This window comes from Hordeum vulgare, chromosome 3H, assembly GCF_904849725.1.
Source record: "Hordeum vulgare subsp. vulgare chromosome 3H, MorexV3_pseudomolecules_assembly, whole genome shotgun sequence".
Taxonomy (NCBI): Eukaryota; Viridiplantae; Streptophyta; class Magnoliopsida; order Poales; family Poaceae; genus Hordeum; species Hordeum vulgare.
This window is the reverse complement of record NC_058520.1, coordinates 511270573-511277905: the sequence shown is the minus strand read 5'-3', so window position 1 is coordinate 511277905 and position 7333 is coordinate 511270573.

Below are 7333 nucleotides of genomic sequence, written 5' to 3'. Positions count from 1 at the left end.
AGGCTAAATACTCATGAATTCCAGCTAGAAGAAAAGAGAGATCTATATGGACAAAGCTATTCCAGACCACGTGCACTGAAGGCAAGAGCAATTTCCTCATCTAAAGAAGAAGACACAGATGACAGCAGTTGTGACCCTGAAGAATTTGGTCAGGAACTTGCAATGCTTGTGAGGAAATTCCAGAGATTTACACGACGAGGCCAGTTCGGTAAATCATCGAGAAGAGACATGAGGAAATCACAATCTGCATCTGAGGACTACAAGAAACGGACCTGTCACAAGTGCAAGAAATCAGGTCATTACATTGTTGATTGTCCTCGCTGGGGAAAGGAATCAAAGAAGAAGAAATACAAGGATGACAGTTCTGATGACTCAAAGAAGAAGAAGAAATCTTCAAAATCCTCATCCTCAAAGTCCTCCTCACACAAGAAGACTAGCTTCAGAAAGGCTCGGGCACTTATTGGCAAGGAGATGGATTCCGAGGCAGAATCAGAAGAATGTGATGATGAAGAAGGCTCTGGAGAAGATTCAGAATCCGGACAGGCTAGTCTTGCACTAGCAACCAATTTCGTCAGCAAGTCAATCTTCAATCTTGAAGAAAATGAGTGCACCAACCATACTGATGACTTCGCTCCAACCTATTGCTTCATGGCAAAAGGTTCAAAGGTATCACATAATGCCTCCTCATCTGATTCAAGTGACTGTGAACATGATGATTACAAAAAACCCAGTTACAGTAAACTTGCCATCATTGCCACTAAACAATAAACTGCTCTAGAAAAGCTTCAAAAACTGCTAGACAAAAGTGATGATCTGTTGAATGATGAAATGAATCTTAATCAAATCCTCGCTGATGACATGAAAAATCTTCAGACTAGATTTGATATTCTTCAGGATCGTTATGATACACTCCTCACTGATCATGAGAAGCTTTCCTACGAATTTCTTCAAAGGAAGCTTGATCTTGAGAAACTGAGGATGTCTTATGATGATCTTCGTATTGAAAATGATTCATTACTAGCTCAACAGATCAGCGCTAGTCAAGTTGAATTTATTCCTCCATGTCTTAAATGCATTGATCGTGAAACTGCTAATTCTTCACCAGAATCTTCAAATGCTACCACTGCTACAAATACTTCAACTGCACCTGTTGTGTTTATTTCCTCACTTGAGGAAAACACAAATGTCACTGATGAAAATGCAGGGTTGAAGGAATTATACGTGACAGGCATGTACAAAAGCCTCAAAGGACATCAAATCCTTTGTGATGTGCTCAAAAAGCAGATCTTGAACAGGAACCCGAGGAAAGAAGGAATTGCCTTTGAGAGGAAATTGAATGCTGATGGATCTTATTGGAAACCTGAGCAGTATTCCAAAACCTCATGGGTTGCTGCTACTGGGCCTCCTTTTGATCCATCTAATCTAACTGGCTTCTCATGTGAATTATCCTATTCCTTGGATGAGTCATTTGATTCCAACTATAAACTGTTCAAAAATCAAACTGGTGAAGTATTTGCTCGATATGTTGGAACTAACTGCAGGAACGGCCCTCCTCTGAGGAAAATCTGGGTTCCCAAAAGTTGTCTTGAAAATCTTCAAGTAAATGTCCTCATGACATCACCTCTGAAGAATCTGAACCCCAGATTAAATTCCTTAGGAGGACCAAAGTCTTCAAGAGGATCAAAATCCTCAACTGGTCAAAACTATGCTCATACCCGTGCTTATGCGTCTAACATGCAGGAAAACTACAAGGAATATGATTATGAGCGCTATTCTTCAAATCATTATGTTCATAAATCCTCAAACCAGTTCTTTGCATACTCATATGAGTACTTTAACCCCCCTACTTTTAAGAGAAATGCATTAGCTTCAATGCCACCTTTCTCATATGGTGCTCGCAGGATGATGAACGCTTTGCCACCCCTTCAGATGTGGGTGGTGAAGAAATCAAACTAATCTCTTCTGCAGGTCAGGTCTCCAGATGAATATCATCATCTGAAGAATTTGTTGGAGACCTGAGGAAATGCTTGATAGGACGCAAGCTAATGATTGATGAAATAGAAATATTTCACACGTCCTTACATTTCTGTTATGATGAGATTAGTATCATATTCTTCAAAATTTGAAGCATATGAGATGGTAAGCTGTACTAATTCATCTGCAGGATGACAAACCCAAAAATACTGAGTGGGTTCTCGATAGTGGCTGCACACATCACATGACTGGTGATAAAAGCCTACTGATGAATATGTCACTAACTCCATCACCTCTGAAGCAAATCACATATGCTGATAAAGGTAAAAGCAAGGTATTGGGACTTGGCAAAGTAGCTATTTCCAAGGATAGGCATATGGACAAAGTGATGCTTGTTGAATCCCTTGGTTTTAACCTCATGACAGTCTCGATGCTTTGTGATCTTGATATGATTGTTATCTTTGGTAGATATAGATGTGTAGTCATCATGGAATCTGACAGATCCAAAGTCTTAGAAGGTGTAAGAAGAGGGGATTTGTACATTGTTGACTTCTCTACAGGTCCTCAACCAGCCACTTGCTTACTAGCAAAAACCTCAGAAGGATGGTTGTGGCACCGAAGACTAGGTCATGCAGGCATGAGGAATTTGCACACACTTGCAAAGAAGAAGCATGTCATTGGCATCGAATCAGTCAAATTCCTCAAGGATCATCTCTGCGGTGCTTGTGAATCTGGGAAAATGACCAGATCCAAGCATCCCTCCAAAACCATCATGACCACTACACGTCCATTTGAATTGCTTCATATGGATTTATTTGGACCTACACACTATGCAACACTAACTAATGCAGCATCTCTATATGGCTTTGTCATAGTTGATGATTATTCCAGATACACTTGGGTGCATATCATAGTGTATAAAACTGAAGTGCAGGAAATCTTCAAACGATTTTCTTCAAGGGCCTCGACGAACTTCGGCATCAAGATCAAACATATTAGGAGTGATAATGGAACCGAGTTCAAAAACACTGGTCTTGATGATTATCTTGATGAACTTGGTATTACTCACGAATTGTCTGCTCCTTATACTCCTCAGCAGAATGGTGTCGTCGAAAGAAAGAACAGGACTCTGGTTGAAATGGCAAGAACTATGCTTGAAGAATATCAGACTCCTCGTCGCTTCTGGTCTGAAGCAATCAACACTGCATGTCATATCATCAACAGGGTATATCTTCACAAATTCCTCAAGAAAACCTCATATGAACTCCTCACTGACAAGAAACCCAATGTAAGTTATTTCAAAGTCTTCGGTGCAAAATGCTGGATTAGAGATCCTCATCATAGCTCAAAATTTGCACCTAAGGCATATGAAGGTTTTATGCTCGATTATGGAAAGGACTCGCACACCTACAGAGTCTTCAACAACTATCACAACAAAGTTGTTGAGACTGTAGATGTGCGGTTCGATGAAACTAATGGCTCGCAAAGAGAGCAATTGCCTTCTGATCCAGATAAGCTGTCTCCTGAGGAAGCAATAAAGCTTAAGCCTACTGAAGACATTGTCCCCACTGAGGAAATTGGTGAAGAAACAATCCCAATCGCTGATGAAAGTCAAGAAGATGCTCCTGAGGAAATCGCAAAAGCACCACTTCCTCAGCTCAGACAAAATCCTCAACCAGCTCATCCGAGGATTGCAAATGCAGTAGAACTTGACAAAATCCTCAACGACATCAACGCGTCAGGTCCTCTCACTCGCTCAAAAGCTTCACACTTAGTTAACTTTTGTGGGCATTTTTCTTTTGTATCCATCACAGAACCCTCAAAAGTAGCTGAGGCTTTTCTGGAACCGGAGTGGATCCAATCCATGCAAGACGAACTTCTTCAATTCAAGCTGAATGACGTATGGGAGCTCGTCAAACGACCAGATCCTCGCAAGCATAACATAATCGGCACCAAGTGGATTTTCCGAAACAAGCAAGATGAGGACGGTCAAGTGGTGAGGAACAAGGCACGACTTGTAGCGCAAGGCTACACCCAGGTTGAAGGAATAGATTTCGATGAAACTTTTGCACCTGTTGCTAGACTTGAAGCTATTCGAATTCTACTTGCTTATGCTAATCATCATAACATCATCTTATATCAAATGGATATGAAAAGTGCATTCCTCAATGGTAAGCTTGAGGAAGAAGTATATGTTGCTCAGCCCCCAGGTTTTGAGGATCCAAAGAATCCAGACAAAGTCTTCAGACTCAAAAAGGCTCTGTATGGTCTCAAGCAAGCCCCTCGGGCATGGTATGATACATTGAAGGAATTCCTCATGAAGAAAGGCTTCAAACCTGGTTCACTCGATCCAACTCTTTTCACAAATTCTTATGATAATGAGTTGTTTGTATGTCAAATATATGTTGATGATATCATATTTGGCTGTACTGACAAAAGATACAGTGATGAATTTGCTTATATGATGAGTGAAGAATATCAGATGTCTATGATGGGGGAGCTGAAATTCTTCTTAGGTCTTCAAATTCGTCAACAAAGCAATGGAATCTTCATATCACAGGAGAAATACCTCAAGGATGTTCTGAGGAAATTCGACATGCATGAATGCAAAGGTGCCAAGACTCCAATGCCTACCAACGGTCACCTCGGCACTGATGAAAATGGTAAAGATTTCGATCAGCAGGTATACCGTTCTATGATTGGCTCTTTATTGTATCTATGTGCATCTAGGCCAGACATAATGCTTAGTGTTTGCATGTGTGCACGTTTTCAAGCAAAACCGAAGGAATCACACCATAAGGCTGTGAAACATATTCTTCGATACCTAGCTCACGCACCAACACTAGGATTATGGTATCCCAAGGGCTCCAATCTTCATCTGGTAGGGTATTCTGATTCAGACTATGTTGGTGACCGTGTGGATCGCAAGTCAACTTCTCGCACATGCCATTTCCTCGGAAGATCACTGGTTTGCTGGTCCTCAAAGAAGCAGAATTGCGTATCACTCTCCACTGCCGAAGCTGAGTACATTGCTGCTGGTTCTTGTTGTGCTCAATTGCTATGGATGAAGCAAACCCTCAAGGACTACGGCATCAACATGAAGAATGTGGCTCTCTACTATGACCATGAGAGTGCTATCAAGATTGCCTACAACCCAGTGCAGCACTCGAAGACCAAGCACATCCAGATTCGTCATCATTTTCTTCGGGACCATGTCCTCAAGGGCAATATCCTCATCGACCATGTGAAGACTGATGATCAACTGGCTGATATCTTCACTAAGCCCTTGGATGAGAAAAGGTTTTGCAAGTTGCGGTCTGAGCTAAATATCTTAGAATCTTCAAATGTTTTGTAAAAACATGCACACATCCTAACACTTATGCAAAGTTGATGACTTAGATGTGCAACACATGACGAAACGATTTTCTTCAACCAATGAAGAAAGTCACTCTGAATGTGAAGAAATTAACGAAGAAATTGATTCTCAGGGCCCTACGACAATTGTATGTGGCGTCTGTAATCAACATTCTTATATGGTGGGCAACGCCACCGCCCAATGTGAAATTCCTCAAGTTGATTTTCTTCAAATGTTCAAATTCCTCACAATGCATTTTTCTTCAAAACAGTTGTTCTTCATTGTGATGATCTATTGCAAAATCTTCAAAAACACTTGATGACTTTCATTTGCCTAGGTAGACTGTGATTTCTAGTCCTCAACAGCATTCACTTATTGCTATTTCTTCAAGTTGATGTTTCTGCTAAGTGAATGTGATCGGACCCTATTTTCCCTCTATGCTATACTTACCCAGTCTATTCAATTCTTCATATGCGTTCTACTTGAAACTTTGTTCAAAATCCTCACTGCATTCTTGTCAGCTGATGATTTTGTAACGAAAATCCTCAAATCTTCGAAAAGTTGTTTTCTTCAAAGGAACAGTAACTGAACCCCCACTTCCCACGATTGGATAGCCACGATCTCCACTATCTCCACCGCATCGTACGGGAGCTACACGTGTCCTGCGGAGACGTAGAGGCAAGGGCTATTCGGTCCGAAACTTTCACGCCAAACAGTAACTTTCGGGCTATAAATATGTCCTTAACCCCTTCAGTATCTTCTTCTTCGCCTCATCGCTCTCCTGCCATCACACTCTCCATCGAACCCTAGCGCCACCGCTGGTTGTCCTGTCGCCGGCAAGGAAGAGCTTCACTGCCTCAACCTTCTCGCCGTCGGGATCACGCCGAAGTCGGAGCATCTACGTCCGCCGCCGCCGTAGACGTCCTCTGCTACCAAGTTAGGGTGCATTGGACGCTTGACCGAAGAGCCTCTCCAACGCCACCTTTTTGTGTTCTTCGTTCGCACCTTTCAGGGTAATTATATCCCATTTTTACAACAGATTACATCTGAAATTTTACCTCTCCCATGTGAAATCTGTTTTTCCTCAAAGATACGATGCGCACATGATTCCTCAAACACTATCCATCTCCACAATCATTGATGAACTAGCTAAGCATCTAAGATTTTCACGAGATTCCTCAATTGTGCGAATTTTCGGATCTGTACAACTCTGGAACCCAAGAACAGAATGCTTAAGCAAATTCCTCAACCACTGGTTATATTCCTCAAACTGTCAAACTTTTTCATTTTCTTCAAATCTGAGAACGCATATGACCTCTCCAAATTCCTCGCAACTATACTCTGTTCACAGGTACACACATGTCAGCTGATGAATCTCTCGGTTCTCATCACATTAACTCATTTGCAGCGTTTCTGGAAGAAACTCTTCAAGGCTCATCAGAATCCTCAAGAGTTCAAAATCCTCAGAAAGTTCCTCGTCTGAAGAAAATGGAGGAAGAAAGGAAACAGAAGGGAGGAAAGAAACTGGAGCAGAACACAGCTGTTGATATTCCTGATGACATATACCTGGACTATTGCACGCCTGATGATGAACCTGAGACTATGCCTAAAAGGAAGATTAGGCTGCAGAAAATTGAACGCAGATGGGCAAAGGAGTGGAAGGAGTACAGGTTTGTGACTCCAAAATATGCGAAGAAATTCGCTTTGAAGCCTCCTGGCAGAAGGGCCCCACTTGAGGATCATCAAGTAGCTCATCCCTCAAGTCTTATGACACTTGATGACTACCCAGATGAAAAAGAAAGGCATCTGGCCAAGCTCAAGAAGCAAGTAGAAACAGTAGTGAAGAAATTTCATGAATCCTCAGCTGCTGCCTCCGGTGCTGCTCATTCCTCAGCAGCAAAAACCTTAGGCTCTGAGATTCCTCAACCAAAGTCTGTGCCAACAAAGCCAAAAGCTTCAAAACCCCAAGAGAAGTTTCCACAGACTTCTGTCACCAAACCCTCA